We start from the raw sequence: 21,089 nt of genomic DNA, 5'->3' as shown, positions 1-21,089 counted from the left end.
AACTAGCCCCTGGACTCCACTCGGTCTTCGCTGAGGCCCTAGAGACTGGCTCCCTGCCGGACTCGATGCGCGAGGCGCTGATAATTACGCTATTAAAACCTGACAAAGATTGCCAGCTACTGGACTCGTACCGTCCATTATCCCTCATCAACGTAGACGTCAAAATCTACGCAAAACTGATAGCGGACAGGCTTCAGCCTTTGCTGCCGATGGTGGCGCTACCCGATCAGTCGGGGTTCATCCCGGGCCGCGCCACATCGCACAATCTTCGCACGATATTTTCCGTACTGCACTATTTACACCCCTCCATACAGGCGGCGGTCATTTTCCTTGACGCCACGAAAGCGTTTGACTCGCTGGAATGACCCTACCTGTTTAGGATTCTTGGCAGGATGGGATTTAGCCCCCTCTTTATAAACTTGATACGGCTACTATACGCTGCTCCCAGGGCGCGGGTGCGGGTGAATGGACTGATCTCCCAGCCGTTTGACATCTCCCGAGGGACCAGGCAGGGCTGCCCCTTGTCTCCGCTGCTATTTGCTATTGCCATGGAGCCCCTGGCGGCTCGGGTCCGCCAATACCACACGGCCCGGGGCATTGGCTTTAGCTCTCGTAGCTTGCTGATTTCCTTATACGCTGACGATGTAACGCTATATGTAACTAACCCCGCCGAGAACCTGAGCCCGCTGCTGCGGGAGTTCGTCCGCTTTGAGGGTCTGGCAGGGGTATCCATTAACTGGTCCAAGTCTGTTGCGTTCCCTTTGACGGAGGCCACTTCTGAGGTGCACTCGGACTATCCCTTGCGCTGGGAAACTGACTCGGTCAAGTACCTGGGGGTCTGGATTAGCCGTAGCCTGAGCGCCTTATGGACACTGAATTATGGGAGGGCGGTGGACTGGCTGGAGGGGAAAATCGAAATTTGGAACAAGCTCCCCCTGTCCTTGGTCGCAAGGATAGCCCTGGCAAAAATGGTGGTCCTTCTGAAATTTTTGTACCTCTTTGTAAATCTACCGTTGCCCCTGACTGCGCAGTTTCATGCTCGGGTGAAGTCGCTGCTGTTGACGCTGGTTTGGGCTGGTGGCCAGGCGAGATCATCCTGGGTGCTACTCACCCTCCCGCTGCGGCAGGGGGGGCTGGGGGCCCCTGACATGGCTCTATACTCACTGTGTGCACAAGCACAATTTCTGCACTTCTGGGTCTTTCCCACTCCCTATCAGCCGCATGTTGCGGTGGAGACGGCGGCTGCGGCTCCCTTGCCCCTCAGCGTGGCGGTGTACGAGCGGTCGCCTCGCCCCTCTGGGGATGTGGATACGGTGGCCCTGCTCCGTTGGACATGGCGGGAGCTTCAGAGAAGGGCGAAACTCCCTCTCTTGTATGCACCGGCAGTTCCCCTGCGGGGTAATCCCTTGATTCCCTGCTTAAAGGATAGTGGGAGGGACGTCGTGATTCGAGGGAAGACCCTGCATACTTTCGCAGACATTTACCCAGATGGTACCTTCGGGGTTCCCGTGGGGAGCGAGGGTGACCCGCCTGAAACCTTCGCTGACCTTTTTTCCCTCCATAAGCTGAAAGAATCCTGCAAAGCGCTGTGGCCTAATTTCCCGGAAGAGCCCCCACGACTCCAGGCATTACAAAACTTACTCTCGAAAGCATCTCCCAAAAAACTCGTGTCCCGGCTATACAACTGTATGCAGGAGCAGTCCCCTGTCGTTGTACCTTCTTCCCTGCATGCATGGAATGCGGAGTTGGAGACCCCCCTGTCTGAGGAACAGTGGTCCTTCTGCTGCGGGCAGCTAAAGGAACTATCGCCTAATTATAGGTTGCGTCTGGTGCATTTCAAGTTTTTACACAGATACTATCGTACACCACGATCGTTGCATCGTATGGGGCTCAGGGAGGATGATGCCTGCTGGAAGTGTGGGGCCGACAACGCTACGTTTATGCATGTGGCGTGGAGCTGCCCGCGACTAGAGGAGTACTGGGTAGCCATCTTCCATGCTATTAACCAAATTCTACTTAGAGCTGATGAGCCGTCTCCACACTTGGGGCTACTGGGCTATGTTAAAAATACACCACCAAAGGCTAGGAAACTGCATGCGCTACTGCTACTATATGCCAGGAGACAGGTGGCTGTGAGATGGGGCCGTAGGTCCCTGCCTAAATTTACGGACTGGGTGAAAGATGTGACATATGGTAACACACAACGTGAATGCTATTGGGAGACGATGCCGGTTGCTTCCCGACCCAGGGACATCTGGGAGCCCTTTCTGCAGTGGACCCGGGAGAGGGCTGATTCCCCCGGCTCTGCGCGTTCATTGTCTGGAGTGGTTTCTGATGATATGGGTTGACACTGTTGTGGGGGGGGAGGCGCTCGCATGTGCTGCTGTACTCTAGACGACTTTGCATTTGGTTGAGACCGGCCGTGGGTGGTGACATTGCGGCTGGGCCCCGTCATGTGTGGGGGTGGCATGTAGAGAATCGTTAGTCCCTGAGTCCGGACACTATGGGCGAAAGCCCGCTTTTAGCACGCTATGTCGAGGTCTGCCACTCAAATATGATTGCTGTTTCTGTGTGTTTCTTCATATATGTTGATTCCTTTGCAGGTTGTGCTCCTCAATTACTAGAGTGCTATGTTTGGTTTCTGCTGCTTTCCGTCTGTACCTTTAGTTGGTTTGTTTCTGGTTACGTAAAAGTGTATTTGGGGGAAAATGTAAAATGATAATTGTCTATATGCTGATTTACAGTGACCACTGGGTTCTGATATTGCCTGATTTCACTGTTGCTTTGTATGTCTATAACTGTAATGTAATGGATTTGCTGACCTGAATAAACAAATTAAAAAAAAAAAATATAATAATTGCCACACTATGTGTAGTAGAGACATTGCTGGCGTTGGTCACTAGGTAATTATCACCTAGTATTATTTGTCCAGGGTCCACAAAGCCAGGTGTCACCATGGTGACACTGGCACAAGTGTCCCTGTATGCTTGGGACACTTTATTGTATATTAGAGGTGTCTGTCTGTACTTGCCTAGATTACTAGGACTCACAGTAGTGGACAAATCCATGTCCACCTCACAAATCAGAACAGCCTGTGTAGGAGTTCTGACTAGGCCAGAATCTCCTTCAGTACCCAAGGTTAACCCCACTACTCCCTTAGCCTGAGGACCAACACTGCCAACTGTACTAGGGGGTGCAAGTGCCTTAGGGGCTGTAGTGATGGGGGCTCCAGTTTTCTTACAATCACTGGTCCAGTGAGAGGTGTTTTTACAGACATTACACCATGGCTTTTTCTGACCTTCTTTCTTCTTCTTCTTGGAAGTTTGGGACCCACCCTCATTATTCTGTTGGGGGCCTGGTGAAGACTTCTGGTCTTTGGGTTTCTGTTCCCCACCCTTTTGGTCTGCCTTCTTCTGGTCACCACCCTGGTTCTGGTTCTGGTTCTTTTGATTAACCCTGGTTCTAACCCATTTGTCTGCCTTCTTTCCCAATTCTTGGGGAGAGGTCTGATCTGAGTCAATCAGGTGTTGATGCAACTGCTGGTTCTGACAATTATTTAAGATTTGCTCTCTCATAATTAGATTATACAACCCTGTGTAATCTGCAACCTTACTTCCCAGCAACCAGCCCTCCAGAGCCTTAGTGGCACACTCAACAAATTCAGACCAGTCCTGAGTCTGTGTCTTCTGGGTGTCTCTGAACATTAACCTGTACTGTTCAGTGGTTAAGCCTAACCCATCAATCAGAACACTCTTCAGGACCAGGTAGTTTCTAGCATCCTCATTACTAACTGTGAGGAGCTTGTCTCTGCCTCTACCTTCAAAGGAGAGCCACAAGATTGCTGCCCACTGCTCCTGAGGGACCTGCTGTACTCTGCAGGCCCTCTCAAGGGCAGTTATCCACTTGTGGATGTCATCCCCAGTTTTGTAGGGGGGCACAATCTTACTCAGGTTTCTATTGTCATAGGACCTGTCTTTATCCTTAGGGATATTGCTGCCACCAGTGGAATCTAATCCACTCTCTCTAGACTGTCTTGCTCTAGCAAGTTTCTCCTTAGCTAAGGCAACTTCTAGTTCTTGCCTTTGAATCCTAAGTTCAGCCTCTCTCATCTTGGCTTCATGCTCTCTTCTCTGAGGGGAAGTCATCCTCCTCTGAGCAGGGGCATTGGGGCCTTTAGAGACAGTGGAATGGTCAGATCCACTCAAACTGGATCTTCTATCCCTCTGTCTCTGGTTAAGCCTGCTTGGGGGTCTGTAGGGAGGTATCCCATTTCCAGTCCCATGTAAGCTTAAGTTAGCCTGGCTAAGTCTCCTGACTGGCACCTGGCTATTTCTACCATCATCTGTATCTGCCTCCTCCTCATCTACATCATCTCCCTCTGGAGTAATAGGGGCATTAGTATTATCATCTTCAGATGGGTGACCCCCATCTCCAGACCCTGTAGGGACCGAGTCAGGGGCACTTAGAGTATCAGAGTAATCTAATAGCTCTAGGAGTTGGGCTATAGTAGGGTTTTGACCCTGCTTAAGACCTCTGGTGTTACACAGCTGTCTTAACTCCTGATAGTTTAACATAGAATATTTGATTGGTGCCTTTTGAGGGTCACTCTCAACAGCTGGGAGCCCAGTGGCTCCTGCTGCTCCAGCCATTCTCTTAGTGAGGTGGATGTGTTACAATCTACCTACACTGGTGTTTTCCTACTGGACCTTTTCTAGTTAGTTGTAGTCAGGGTGTGCTACTCCCTTTGCTCTACAACAACTAAGTTCAGTAGAACTTATGTATACTAGTCTTGTTTTTATATGTACCTAAAGGTACCTGTACGATCTTTCAAATGATATTTTCAAAGATTACAATTGGTAAAACACAGCAAGCTCAAATCCCAACCGCTGCTCACCAATGTGAGAAGTTGGCCTGGTATATGCTGCTCACTAATTCTAGTGATCACCTTGTACCATGCCAAACAACCCTTATGGTGGTGGTTGAAGACAACCTTGATAGACCAGCTATCCTAGTGGTAGCGTGGACAGTGCAGTCTGCAGGCTAAACTCTTGAGGGCATGTGAAGCCAGCTGTTTTACCATATGTAACCTCCTTGAATACCAAATGAAAGGACACCACACAGATATATATTCAAAATATATATGTATTTATTTACTAAAAGTATCCCCTATACTTAGGCTGTGGGGTTTTAGGTTTAAACCTATAATAACTGATAAAACCCCACTGAAAGAGAAATAGCCCTCACCAGTGAAAACTTATAAACACTGAATAAACACCTGCACAACCACAAACTAAATGCCATTCAATGAAAGGAAAAAGAGAGTGAAAGAGTCATTTTGTTTTACTTCCTGAAGGGGTCAATACAATGTAACTATGTTAGGCAAGCTAGCAGTAAGAAAGACTGGGGTAACATTATTCTGCTTAAGTTTTGTTTTTTAGGGATGCTACTAAAATAGTGTTTCTTCTTCCTTTTGCTTTTTTCAGTTTTGTGGTCTTTGTTCTAAAGAGGCAGGGTTTCGAAGCATGTCTTAGGTCTTGTTTAATTATTTTATAAACTGTAGAGAATAAGGAAATATCAAAATGATATTTGATATTTTGGCTGTGTTTGATTCTTTCACTGATAGGTAAAATGGCTGGTTTCATAAGAATCTTTCCTAATATGTGTCATCATATTTATCCACAGAGAATGGGCAAAAACCCTTGATACATCATCCCACAGTTTCTAGTGGGTCAGTATTGATAGTGGGTGAATTGCCAACACCTCAGGCTTTAAACATTCAATGCAAGGTATAGTGACAAGTATATGTATAAAGAGCACTATCGCCAAACATCTGGGATAGTCATGAAAACATGGAACACAGTGTCACTTGGAATGCTCTGCCGAAAAAAGGTTCTTTCCAAGCTCAACAAAGATTAGAGTGATATTTTTTGGATTTGCAGTTATTTAGCTACGTATATGAAAAAGTTGTGTGATGACCTGTCAAAATTGATACCCGAGCTAAAGTGATTCCCTGTAGGAGATTCTTGCCACTTGTTAGATGGTATGCTGAAGGCATCTTTACAATCTTCAGAGTTAATGAGGGATGCTATTGACTTTTTAGTCCATTCTGGTGCACTGTTTTCTTATGCACAGGAACTAAAACACAAATATTTATCATTTTGTGCTTCGTGTGAAATCAAAGAAAGAGTCATCCCAACCGTGTCCCTTAGCTGATGGTTCTCAGTCCAAGGGGCTATGAATGGTATATTATCCATGTGGCAACTGTTTACAGAATGTTGATGCCAAAGGCAAGAAATGTGAGGATCTTTGGTCGCATGTTGATAGTGATGTGAAAAAAGTACACTCTACTGCATTATTAGAGTTTTACAGGAAAACATAACTGCTGTAGTGAACATAATAAAAATACTAGAGTCTGAAAAAACCCTTGTCTGCCAAGTGTTCGGCATAATTGGATAGATGTGAAACATCTCCTTGAGAGTAGGCAGGGTGACACATTTAGTGACTTTGGCACTACAACGTTTCATGTTAGAGTGCTTGCCACTTGGTAAGATAAGCAATGTTGAAGACCAAATCAGGAACATTTATTTTACAATGTATGAGAAATGGCTTGCAATGATACATAGAAATGTCCGTTCACCACCAATGGCATTTGAAGTCAATGAAACCTCACTGTGGTACTCTGTAGGTTCTAGATCACTTCAGTAAAGGGGAATTTCCTCCATAGTTTCTAAAGTGCTGCTTCATTTTTGACCGCTTCAATTACTCTGAGGGCATAAGCACCCAGCTCAATGCAAATGTTGCAGAACCTGCCCTAAGAATCACAATCTTCAAGTGCACCAGTATTGGCATGGAAAGCTACGTCAGTGGCCAGAGTTAAGAAATTGTGTACTGGCATTTTGGCGTTGCCTGTCTCAAGTGCCAATGTTGAGAGGGCCTTTTCACAGATGTTTACATGGGAAGGAAAGAGCGAGCACACATGACCAAAGACTCACTGAAGAAGTATTGTATGGTGTACTATAATAAGTTTAATTTGCAAAAATCTATTTGGACCTCATATACACTATATGTACACTGTCTATATACCATGTTCTATCAGTGCAGAAAGCAACCAATAATAAAAGCAAAATGTTCCATAAACACCAGAAAAACCCTTTTTCTGTTGTTTTTAGTGGCGCGAAAATGTGTAACCACTGATAACAACTGTTTTTTAAGGTATTGAAAACACTGAAAAAACCCCACCAGAATTTACCAGAAATAGAAACTGAAAACAGGAAAGCCTACCTATACTCTTTATGAGCACAGAAGCACATTCGTTTAAAACAAGGCAGTGTTTAAATATACAAAAGTTGCACAATTATGGATGGGCCAGGTGGCCAGCTAAACCATATGCTAAAATAGTGGTATAAGAACCACAAATAGAAAGGAAAGAAGGCCTAGGGGCCTTGGGAATCACTGGGGCGACAAGGAGCTAACTGTAGTTAGTGACCAGGAGGCCCACGGGATGCGTGTGCAGTGTTAAAAGTTACACGCGTGCACCTATTGATTTCAATGGGTGCGTAAAAGTCACAAAGTTAAAGGAAAAGGAGTCTTCCGGATGGACCAGAACCTAACAACTTGAAACCTAGACACAAGAGATGTTTCTCTACCCAGGAGCACCGGAGTGCCAGCGTTACCTCAGCCACAGGAAGCGGGTGCATAGGAGTCAAAGTGCGTCGGGTTTCGTCGTGCAGGTCTATGGAGACTGAGGATGAAGATGCTGCAGGCGGCCAGGCAGGAAGAGTTCTGGTGGATCTAAGGATGGATCTGAAGAGTAGACGAACTGCAAGCAAAGGGGACAATGTTCAAAGTCACTAGCCAGTGACCGGCGTGGCACCAGGAAGCAACCAGGCGATGTCGGGTGCCAACAGGTGAAGAAAGGAAGCTTGTCTCTGCATCCACGTGAAAGTGAAGAGGTCGACGATGTCCAGGAGTCACTCACGAGCTGTCCCACGAAGGCTCTAGCTGATGGCGGTGTCGGCTTCTTGATCGGAGCAAACAGGCCTTGGCTAATGCAAGCCACGCAGCAATTGAGGAAAGCTTGGTGCTCTGGCCAGCAAGGTCAGAGAGGCTGCTCCTTTTCACAGGAGCAAGGGCCAGTCTGGAGCAACCAGACCAGCAGTGTTAGTTGTAGTTTTCGTTGCCAAGATGGCCACTAGCCAACGGGCCAGTAACCGGGATGACGCGTCGAGTGGCAAAAAGCAAAAGGGCCCCACGCAGATCTCGTGGATGCTGGAGGGCTGGTCTTTGGTGCAAATGCTGCTCGGTGTTGGGGCTTCTCAGGGCCCAAAGCACAGCATTGAGGATGCCTCAGGTGCTGCGCAGTCAGCTTGTCATGGACGTTCCAAGATGGCCGGTCCCACGTCTCTCGGTGCCTCCACGGGTCTCTTCTTTGCAGGGACTGTGGATCTGGCTCAGAGATGTCTGGGAGTCTGGGTCTTGTCGGGCTCTGGGCTCGGTCTCCGGCGGGATGCAGCGGCAAAGCAGTCATTGAGTTGCTGGATGGTGCCTGTATTCACAGGGTGGTCACTCCTTGGCCACAAGGGAGATTCTCTTCAGTCTTCTGTGCAGCAGAACGTCGAAGTCCAGTAGTTCTTCGTATTAAAGTTGAGTTTCAGGATGATCTGAAGTCTTGGGACACAGCTCCTACTCTTATTCCAAATCTAGGGGCCGGATTACCTGCTAGGTCCCTCCTCTGGGTGGGACCAGGAAGGGGGGTGGTTACACCCCCTTTCCTTTGTCCAGTTTCGTGCCAGGACTGGGGCTGGAGAGTCCCAGCTCCGGTTTGAACTGGCATATGCACATGGACACCTTGTGTGCCCCAGGCATGTCACAATCTATTCAGCCCTCCCTAACCCACTACACAAAATCCTGTCTGGGGTGGTGCAAGCACCTCCCCTGACAGGAAACCCTTTGTCCACAGCTCCCAAGCTGGAAGGACTCCCAACAGCAGGAGGGCAGACTTGTGTCTGTGGTGGCAGCATCCATTTTGTGATGCTGAGGCTCTGTCTAACTTTACCCGGGTTTCAGGTTAGGTACATGTTGTGTCCCTCTAGAAGGGTGGAATGCTACCTCCGTCGCCAGAATTGGCGAAGGGGTAGTATTCCAAATCGTATGACACCTTACTCGACATGTTTTGATAAAGCCAAACCAAAGTCAGCATTTGACCGCGAGGTACATAATGCACTTAAGAGTATATGGTATGGCAATATCATGAAACAGCTAAAGGACGTTGTTCCGAAAGCTGCAGACAGGCTCAGCTCATGCCAGAGCACCATCTCACATGAAACCAAGCACTCTGCCTCCAGGATTGTTAAGGCCTGCCATAGGAGTGACTGATAGTTTACCATGTGTCCATATATGTTAGATACAGATATACTATATCTAAGTAAGAGGTGATTACACCAACTTACCCCAGCTGAGTGATCAGCCAGTTGTGTCAAATAGTGAGGCCAGGCCAGGGGTGGCATAATACATGCTGCAGCCCCTGGTAGGCCTTGGATACACCTATGCCCCTGGGTACCTGGGGTACATTGTTACAGGGTCCAATAAGGTGAACCAGTTCCAATTGGTAATGCACCTATCGTGCATTGGCATTAATTTAGGGAGAGAGCAGCAGGGCTGTGGGTCTGATTACCAGGCCCACAGCCACACTAAGTCATAAAACCAGTGAAGAAAAAGCAAAATTTGAGGTGACCATAGGATAGCAGACCCTAGTCTCCTACATCCCCTGTACCTCCCCCTCCTGCTCATGAGAAACTATATATGAGGCTACAACTATCGCAACTATAGCAGCTATCACTACCCCTAAAAGTGTACCTATCACTAACTTAGCCCTACGGTGAGTATTTACAGCATCTGCCATTCTTGTAAGGTTCGGTTTAACAGCAACAGGTAAAAGTCTCTTTCTCATCCGAGTATTGCTTGTCAACCCAGTTCACTTAACCCCTAAAGCTGGAAATCCCCTAGCAATTTTCAGTTCCTTATTTACAAAGTCCACAAAAAGACTTCCCTAGCCCTTGTTCGTTGTCTCTAGCAGAAAGTCCCTAAATTTACTCTTCTTCCACTCGGGCCTAGGTTATCTTCTCTCGGACTTACGTACAACAAAGGTTTCACTTTCAGTCCAGAAGAATATTCGCTCCGAAAAGCTCTAAGACTCCTTGCAAAATTTCAAGACAAAGGATCACCAAGTCCTGATGTGGTGGTATAACAGCAAAAGTCGGAAAAACTAGCGTCTCCAAAATCAACTCACAAACTTTACTCAGAAGCGGTGGATTCGGGATATTGAGGGTCAATATTCCTTCGATTTCCAATCCTGGAACTCTCAATAGCACTTCTATTTTCAAGTTCGGAGAATTGCTGACCAGTGTCAAGGATCTCAGCCTCCCCGTGTATGGTATGCCTGGCATCAGTCACAGTGTATGTCCACTCTGGTGAGGCGTACCTTTGACACGGCACTCTTGCTCTCCTTGACCTTCTCAAATTCACTCGAGCTTGCTCTTCGTCACTTTGCTCAGATTCAGACGTTTCAGAAACTGGGGCAAGATCTCTTCCAGGTGCCAATCTCAAGTTTACCCGTCTCTGGTTCTCGGGCCAAACTCTCTCTGCTTCTGTGGCACTTCTGCTCTCCCTTCGAGTACCCTTTGTACTTCCTTCTTCAGCAGAATTTGACTCTACTCCACCCATAGCAACACTTTCTCCGTCTCAGTAAAATTCAGGTCTTTGATTTGCACAACCCCTTTCAGCTTGATCTAGTGCACAACCAACTGCATCAGCAACCTTCACAGCTTGACTTGCCCTCTCAGATGGCTCTGCCACCTCAGCTGGATTTTCATTCACAAAAGGGGCTGTATCTTCCAAGGGTGCTGGAACTCTGCGGGTAGGGGAGGCATGCACCCAGGCCGGCAATCCCCCACACTTCACTGCCATGTTCGTAACCAGTATTACCTGGTACGGACCACGCCAACGAGCATCCAGGCAACTCTTCCTCACGTGTTTACGCACAAGTACCCAATCCCCTGGGCACAAGTCGTGGCACAGGTCACTTGCGGCTAGAACAGCTGCTGCTTGCACCTGTTGAGACACAGAACGGACTACGTCAACCAGGCCCTTACAGTAGTCGAGAATCAAGTCATCAGTGATGTTAATCAAAGCAGTGGCAGGTATCGCTGGCAAACGCATCGCTCTCCCCATGAGTATCTCGTGGGGTGACAACCCAGTCCTCCTATCGGGAACACTACGGAGGCTCATGAGAACTAAGGGTAGTGCGTCAGGCCATTTCAGGGATGTCGAAGAACAAACTTTTGCCATCCGTGCTTTCAAAGTCCCATTAACTTGTTCCACAATCCCAGAAGCCTTTGGTCGATAACTGCAATGCAATCTCTGATCCACATTTAAGGCTGCACAGAGGAACTTCATGATCTCACTATGGAAGTGTGTCCCTCTATCTGACTCCAAAGAGGTCGGAAAACCAAACCTTGGGATAAGCTCTTTCAGTAACAGCTTAGCTACAGTGAGTGTGTCACATCTGCGTGTTGGGTAAGCCTCCACCCATCTTGAAAAAACACATACCACCACTAAGATGTACCTCAACCCATTGCACTTTGGCATCTCAATGAAATCCAACTGCATCCTATTGAAAGGCCCTCCTGATCTCCCAATATGGCTGAAAGTCACAGCAGTTCTCTTTCCTGCATTCATCTGCTGACATGTAACACACCTCTGACACACAGCTTCAGCTACTGCACGAAACTTCGGATTGTACCAGGTCTGTCAAAACACTCGCATCATCGCATCTCTACCAAGATGTACAGCACCATGTATCAATCGTGCCATTGGGCTCAACAGACATTCTGGCAACACAGCTTGTCCTTCGTTCGAAATCCATACATCCACATCTCCCTTCTCACATCCAGCTCGTATCCAACTGTCCCGCTTCTGATCAGTAACTTCATCCTGCACCCGTTTCAGCCCCTCCCATGTATCAGCCATGGTCAACATCATGCTGAGATCGGTTCTTTCTTGGCTCTTTTCTACATGCCCTTCAGTAAATATGCATTCATATTCTGCACAAAACCAGGCAACTTCATCCGCGTAGCTATTACCCCGTGACACAAAATCATTCCCCTTGCTGTGTGCAGAACATTTGACAACTGCGATTTCCTCTGGATATTGCAATGCTTCCAACAATTGTCTCACATATTCCCCATTTCTGATGGGGGAACCAGAAGATGTCATGAACCCTCTCTGTGACCATAACTGTCCAAAGTCATGAACGACACCAAACCCGTACTGACTATCGGTATAGATCGTTATCCGAATCTTGTCAGCAGCCAAACAGGCACGGGTCAAGGCAATGAGTTCAGCCCCTTGTGCGGAGTGTACTCCTTCTAAACAAGCAGCTTCAACCACCCCAGTGATGGTACATACAGCAAACACTGCTCTCAGTCGACCAGCACTGTCTCTTAGATATGAACCGTCCACAAAGAAGATTTCATCAGGATCAAGGAGCGGTTCATCAACAATGTCTGGACTCGGTTTGGTGCATAGTTCAGAAACATCGAGACAATCATGGTCCTCACAATCTTCATCCTCTACATTTGGAATAGGCAACAATGTAGCAGGTTTTAAAACAGAACACCTCTTCAAAGTCACATTCTCTGCAGCAAGTATAACTTGCTCATAACGAGTCAATCGATTTTTTGTGAGGTGCTGTGTTTTAGTCCTTGTAATCAACAGTTCAACAGAATGTGGCACATAGACTGTAAGCGGATGACCCATTACAATGCTCTCACATATTTCAATACTGATACCTGTTGCAGCAAAGGATTTGAGACATCCGGGCAACGCAGAAGCTACTGGATCTAAAGTAGCTGAGAAGTAGGCAACTGGTCTACAGACACTTCCATGGTTCTGAGTCAAGACTGCCAATGCACAACCGTCCCTTTCGCAGCAGAATAGGGCGAATTCCTTATTGTAATCAGGCATCCCCAAAGCTGGAGCACAACACAAGGCTTCTCTCAGCCTCAAAAATGATCCCAAACAGTCTTCGTCCCATGGTACCGGATCACTCACATCCTTACGCGTCAGCCGTTGTAAAGGCTTCGCTTCAAAGGAGAAATTGGGAATCCATTGGCGACAGTAGCCAACCATTCCCAAGAACATTCTGACTTCTCTCTGAGTGGTAGGCACAGGCATATTCATAACAGCTTCTATACGGTCTGGTGACACCTTTCTCTTGCCTTTCTCAATTCTGTGACCCAAATTCTGTACTTCACTCAGACAGTACTGCAGTTTGCTCGGAGACACTTTGTGTCCATTCTCTGCCAGATAATTCAGTAGGGCAATGGTATCGATCCTGCAAGCGTCTTCAGTTTCTGACGCAACGAGCAGATCGTCGATGTATTGCACCAAAACAGAGTTCTGCGGCAACACAAGACCTTCAAGATTCTTTTTCAAAATCTGATTGAAAATAGACGGACTCTCCGTATACCCCTGTGGGATACGACACCACGTTGACACACGATTCTCCAGCCGAAAAGCAAAAAGAAATTGGCTCTCCTCATGTGGAGGAATCGAGAAGAAAGCTTGACACAGGTCAATCACTGTGAACCATTCAGCTTCACATGGGATCTGAAACAGGATCACAGACGGATTCGGTACCACTGGACAACATGGAATGACTATCTCGTTAATTTTTCACAGATCTTGTACGATCCTGAACTTCCCACTTGATTTCTGTAGTCCCATGATGGGTGAATTGCATGGGCTACCCATGATCTCCTTTAAGATTCCCTGCTTGATCATAGACTCAATTACAGGCTTGATTCCTGCAATCGTTTCAGGTGACAAATTATATTGGGGCGTCCTATGGAACTCCACATTCGGCTTAATCTGGATTTTCACTGGGTCTACACCTTTGACCAATCCGATCTTTTACCCACTAAGATCCCAGACATCAATTGACACTGAGTCCCTCAGATCGAGTGGAATTCCTCCACTGTCAGCGCTGGATACATCTCTATGCACATCCGCTGATTCGCAGCCTTAAAGGTCGCATCATCATCCCTCGTCTGTACTTCCACTCCCTTCGGGGTACAATAGATAGTGCAATTCAGCTTGCACAACAGATCTCTACCTAACAGACAAACTGGACTAGAATCGCACACCACAAACTGGTGCCGATCTCTGAAATGTCCTATCTTCACTGGAATTGGCTCTGTCAATGGGCTAGTCATTTTCATATTCGCTACACCAACGACTTGGATTGACTGTCCCGAGAGGGGTAGGTCAAAGACCACTGCAGATCGTACAGTAGACCGAGTAGCGCCAGTGTCAACCAAAAAGGTTTTAGAGTGACCATCAATGTCTGCTTCCACAAATGGTCCCCTCTGATCTACCTCTAAGACTGCTCCAAGCGAGCAGTCCTCTTCCCCTCTCAAGCACGGTCGTGCCAACGGGTCTGGACCGTATTCCTCACTCCCTTCAAACATGGGCATCTGTAGGTAAGTTCAGACTCCCTGTTGCATATTCTGTATTCTAGATGGTTGCGGAATCTGCACCTGCGGAACACCAGACCCCCCTTTGACCATCTTAGGTCGAGTCACTGTAGGGACCATGTCCGTCACAGGAACCTGAACTATCTCTCCTTCCTGCTGTATCTGATTGAATGGGTTCAAAGGACACTCGCGTTTCCAGTGTCCGACCTGGTGACAAAGATGACATGCTGTGGTCTTTTTCAATGTCGCCACATCCATTCCCGTCTTGGGATCAATTGACTTTGGTCTTCCCTGACCCTGGGCATTCTGGTTTCCTCTTTGATTATTTCCCTGTTTTCTTCCTAAGGTCCCTCCATTTGACTGTCCCTGAGCTGTTTGCATCTGTACAAGCATCAATTTGTCTTTCAACTTCCTGTGCTTCGATTCTATTTCATCACTACAGTACCTAGCATACCGTAAAATCTCATCCACTGTCTTATTCTGCCAACAAATCAAATGCTGCTGTATCATGAGACTAACTTCTGGCCTCAATCCCAACACAAATTTCGAAACAACTGCCCCATGTCCTTCGTGTCTAACACGTCCAGTCCACTGTACTGTTTAAAAGCCTGAAAAAGTCTCTCATAAAACTCATGCACCGTCTCTTTTGGCTCTTGCACTGTCCGATCTATCTTCACCCAATCAATGTCCTGAGGTGAAATTTTCGACTTCAACCATGTAATCACCTGTTCAAACTTCTTCATCACTATGGGCGACGGACCATTCGAAATTGGATCCCTGTCAGGCTCTGAGGTTGGCCACTCAACAGCAATTTTACATGCTGACCATATATCACTCGGAATCACAATGTCAAACAATGTATTCAAGTCGACCCACAACACCTTTGAGATTTTGACAAACCGATCGACTTGCTTGTACCACTCCATGGGCTTCTCCCTTAATCGGGGAAAATCATTAGTAAAGACTGCCAAATCACCCCTACTCCAAGGCACATGCACATATCCTCCATTCTGTACCTCTCGTAAAGGGTAATTCCCTACCTCCATCTTCCCCCCACCCGGAGGTGGTGTCTCTCCCATTATCCTCCTAGAGCTTTTCTTCTTGGACCATCTTTCTTCCCACTTATCAAGCATGATCCATGCACGCATTGCTATGATCAAATCCTTGATATGAGTTCTCAAACCCATGACTCTCTTTTCTTCCAGTTCCTGATCGCTATACTGCAATCTATGACTCCCTTGCAATGATTTCGTTTTGGACAAGTCCACATCATACTTTTTGGCCAATTCTGACAACTTCTCATGTGCAGTTCGTGCTTTGCGAGTCACATCCTTCGCTACAAGAGTAACTCATCTTGTTCGTACATGTAGGTCCTTTCAAGAGGCAAATTTCCACTTATTATCCCATCTACCTCTGCCTTTAGCCTCACAACATCTAACATCTTCCCTTTCAGGGCTCCCTTCAGTGCTTCCCGACAAGCTACACCATCCCTTTCATCGTACTCACATTCCCGTTCCTGAGATCTACTCTCTTCTGACATACTCGTAGGAACTGAACGATTCACTATTGTGCCTCGTTCGCTTTCTGCTGTTCTCATACTCTGGTTCTGATTCCTCACTGGCGGTGCCCACATCCTCAAATCTGATCTTGACTCCGCCAAAGACCTTTGTCTCACTGGTCTCGACTCTCCCTGTCCCCTAGAGGAGTCTGCTGTGGCTGGTAATGGCGTACTCCATTCTATAGGATTTGGGGTTTGCTCCATTCCACTCACTGAGGCCACACTCCTCGCTCCTACAGCTGACTGTACTGAGTTTCCAACCTTCTCTTGATCTGGGTCATAGACAGAAACAATAGGTCCAATGGTGACCGGTACCTTTAGAGCATCCGGTAACCGCACATCTCTCCCGACCTCTGTGCTGGCTACAGGCTGATTTCTAGTACCCTCAACTCCTGTCGAGATCTTCCCTTCTACTCTCACTTCTGACTGGGTCGGTACTCCACTAGTCCCTTCTGTTTGAGCCGACCTTCCTTCATGGGGATCTGGATTGTATGGATGTGGTCTCTCGGACAATAACCTCTCTAGCAGGCTATCATCTGTATCACTGTCATCATCACCATCCACACTCTTTGTCTTGGAGCCATCAGTCTTTACCAATAAGGGATACAACCTGTCCCCTTCTATTGTTTGCACTCTCCACATTTTCTCTTCTACGTCCCATCTTGCATTCTGAAATGCCTTAATCGACTTTTTCACCCTGTCCTGACTTCGATCTCTCTTCCTGTCATGTGCTGCTCTAATCCATGCAGGCAATGCTTCAAACTGAGTTGGTCTCGGAAAAGGTCGTAATGCCGCCATCACAGATTTCAACTGATACAACGCTTCCAATCTAAATGAGCCATATCGCGGGAAAGCCAACTCTCCTTCACTCTGGGTCATCATGCCAATTTTCAAGCCAAATTATAGTATGCAACCCCACATTTCTGCCCATATAATGCACTGGAGTACCCTCGGGAGGAGCCTCTTCTCCCCCACGAGTAACCACATGTTTGTCACCTCTACACAATTCTCAGAAAACTTTAAAACATTTCATGATGAACAATTTCGATCGCGCACAATATTCTCATCCACTTCCTGATGTCAACCCCACCAATAGCAGCGCGACTCACAGCAACCGACCCAGGCGCGTAGCTAGGGGGGGGCGGTGGGGGCGGACCGCCCCAGGCGGCACTATATTTAGGGCGGCGGCGGCCTTTTAATTTATTTAGGGACACAGTGTCACTAAATAAATTATAAAGTCCGCCGCGGCCGGGAAAGCAGCGCGCACTAACCTGTAGTGCTATGAGTGCCATGATGACCGTTAATCTCTCTGCCCGCGGCGCCGCCCATTCCAGCCTGCTCCAGGGCCGTCAATCATGGAGAGCGCGCGCCAGCGCTACCAATGACGGCCCTGGGCTACATTTTTGCCCGGCCCTCGCGATGAGAACGTAGCGGTGACGCGTCACGCGCTTCACCACTACGCACTCTCGTGAGGACCTTGTGGCCTGGGGCAGTCTGCTGAGCCTGCTGCGTGGATAATTCGTTTTAGTGCAGACTGCAGTAGTAGGTAAGAGAATGTGTTTCATTTCTTTTTTTAAATATGCGCAGGTCCAGCAGGACACGTACTTCGTGTGCGCTTCATTTAAACAGTTTTTATCATTATAATTGCCGATGCAGGACAACAATAAGACAATAAAAGGTGCCCCAATAACGCTGGTGATTAATGATTCGCTTGAGACCAATTATTTGTCTGTCAGTAGTTTTTAAATGCAGATGAACTGTATTTTGTGTGGATGCTCAGTGGGTTGCTGCCTTTGCCACAGAGATCCTTGTGTTACTTGCAGTTCAGAAGGTTTCCTTGAGGATTGTGAAGGATTCCGTGTATAAAGTGAAATTGACCATAACTAAAATCTCGCTCGAGCCTACTCTTGGGTAGGATGCGTTGTTCCCTATAGTCCTTCTTTCAAGCAGTGATTACCTGGCTCAGCATGCCCTGGTATTAAAATACTTTTGTGTGTTACAGAGTAAACACAAGGCAAGGGTTCAAACTTTACTATGGCAATGACGTGGTGCCTGGGTCTATGTGCTCTGAACCTCGAACCCTGTCAATGAGGTTGCAGATGTACGTCATGTCTGTATTTTTCCTGCGGGGTTCCTGCCAGTTCTAGGTTTAGTGTAAAGCTCTGTGTCCAGCCACATTACTATTTCCAGGATGCCAGTGTGCAGTGTCACAAAGACCTGCTGTCATTGACCTGGCACTGGAAAAGCGGCCGGGATGCATGCATGATCGGCTGAAGGCCATGAGAAAAGGAGGCGTCAGGTAATTATATGTTTTTGTAGGACGACCCTGCAAACACCTGCCTCAGATGGGATGGCTGCCTCTAGGCGCTTTCAGCATCTTGATGAGCAGCTTGTGTCTCGCATCACATTTCACATGAAAGACACAGTTGACCACTTTATCCTTATATGCCTGTCTGGCTAGGAATCTCCATTCTCTATCACGGGGGGGGGGGGTACTGTTTATTTTATACTCCTTGTGAACAAAGAATGGATACCATCTCATGGAGCGAAAAGAGGGGGGCAACAAGTCATATAGTTGATACTGAAGTTTTTATCATTATCATGGCCGATGCAGGACAACAATAAGACAATAAAAGATGCCCCAATAACGCTGGTGATTAATGATTCGCTTGAGAGCAATCATTTGTCTGTTAGTAGTTTTTAAATGCAGATGAACTGTATTTTGTGTCGAAGCTCAGTGGGTTGTTGCCTTTGCCACAGAGATCCTTGTGTTACTTGCAGTTCAGAAGTTACAATCCTAACATAGGACAGTGACCAATGAACTGAGTCTGTCACCAAAGAGCTGCATACAAACGTGAATGGTATAGATATGTTTTGTGATATAGTTAGAACTTCCTCAGTCTTTCATCATTCTAATGTTGCTAAAATGAGTATGTTTGGGCAGCGATACATTTTTATCAGTAAAGCTGACCCCCATGGAATACTCTTTTAAATCCTAAGGTTGTGTTTCCCCAGACCAAACCCTCTCAAAATATACTGGCCACCAGTATGGATGACACGGACCTACTTTGAAATACAGTGTAGCAAAGGCTACCGGTAATGCTATTAGGTTTTTGCAGCAAGCAGGAGTGTGTGCAAATGAAATAGCATACACATAAAGCAACACTTGGAGTGTTTTGCTGCGAATAATCTTTTATTGGGGAGGTTTTTAGAGACCTTTCATAACAAATCACACTTTTGCTTCCCTCCTCGGCATGTTTAATTCCATTTTGCTAACATTACAACGAAATCATTGTATCTGTAGCAATGAAACAAGATGAAAGAGGGTGTGGATGAATTCAAATGTGAGCGCTTTGCAGAGACAAGAAAAGACAAACAGGGGCATATTTATCAAGGTTTTGCGTCGTCGCAAGGGCACAAAACGGCGTCACAAAACCTAAATGAGATTTATCTAGTCCCGCAAGGCCACCTTGGTTTGAGGAATCTAGAGTAACACAAGGCAGCGCAATCGCTGCCTTGCGTTAATCTGCAGCAGGGAGGCATGCCTCAGGTGGAGTGTAGGTGTTCCAGCACATTTAACCATGGATTCTGACACATTCCCAGATTCACCAACATTAGTAGACCTGGGAATGTATCAGAGTTGTACGCCTCCCCACCAGAGGCACAACGGGGAGAAATATCTTTATTTATGGTTGTTGTGTCCTCTTTCTAAGTATGCAGCAGATTCCTACACCTTGTAATCCTCATTGGCTTATGTGACATTCCCTGTAGACTGATTTACATACTTGTATGATTCATTGTCTCTGTATAATGTGTTCGTGGTGTAAAGTGCAGACACACTACACTGATATGAGTAGCGCTAAACAACAAATGCATATGAGAGAGGGGCTACGGAGCGATGAGGGGCACAGGTGGAGGGTGGCAGTGAGGTAATCTGAGGAGGAGGTAGTTGGAGGGGCTGTGGAGCGATGAGGGGCACTGGTGGAGGGTGACTGCAGGGCTCGAGTCGGGGTACCAGGCGGGTGGATGGCGTCCCCTCACTTATTTTCGCGGGAGCTCGATTACTGGAGCCACACATTTACTCTTTGGCCTCTCTGGGGCGAGATCGGAGCTCATTCAGAACGCTGCTCACGCGCTGGCTTTTCTGATGCAATGGCATCTAAGGGGTGAGCGAGGGGAGGCAATGAGTCTGATGGTGCAAGCCACCTTTCGTGACATCACTTGCTGTTGTGACGTCAGCGTCCCCCCACTTCTTTTTTTAGGACTTGTGCCCTGGGTGACAGTGAGGGAATCCGAGGAAGAGGTCATGGTGTGGAGGGGGAGCTAGGGTGAGATGAGGAGCACTGGTGGAGGGTGGAAGTGAGGGAGTCTGAGGAGGAGGTCATGAGGGGGAGAGGCTACAGAGAGATAAGGGGCACTGGTGGATGGTGGCAGTGAGGGAGTCCAAGGAGGAGGTCATGAGGGGGAGGGGCTATGGGGAGAAGAGGGGCACTTGTGGCGTGAGGGAGTGAGGGAATCTGAGGAGGAGATCACTAGGGGGGCCATAGAGGGATGAGGGGCACTGTTGGAAGGTGGTAGTAAAGGTATTTATGGAGAAAGAGGTTATTAGTGTGGCGCCAAAAAAGACTTTCGCATCAGCGCTAAAGCCGGCCCTGTTATGGCCTTTCTGTTTTTGTTTATTTAATTAGCAGTCGGGTCATAAGGGCTACTGTGGAACATACTTTAAAGTGCATGCTAATTATATTTACTGCTATATTCAATGTTTTAAGTTTGAAGGTGATTTTACTAATGTTTTTACCGGGAAAAAGCAAAGTGGAGCCCGATGGGGCCTGATATGGGGCTGGGGGCCCAAGGTCAGCTGTGAGATAAGGTGCACTGGAGGGAGGAGTAGTGGATAATCAAGCCTGTAAGGGAGAGCGTTGCCGAGTCCGGGGTCAGGTGGAGGTAGTAATGAAGAGGGATTCTCCCTGAAGGCTCGCACAGAGGGAGCCCGTAAG

The sequence above is a fragment of the Triturus cristatus genome, chromosome 9 (assembly GCF_964204655.1).
Source record: "Triturus cristatus chromosome 9, aTriCri1.1, whole genome shotgun sequence".
Classification (NCBI taxonomy): domain Eukaryota; kingdom Metazoa; phylum Chordata; class Amphibia; order Caudata; family Salamandridae; genus Triturus; species Triturus cristatus.
The sequence above is the reverse complement of the archived record's forward strand: the minus strand, read 5'-3'. Positions refer to the sequence as shown.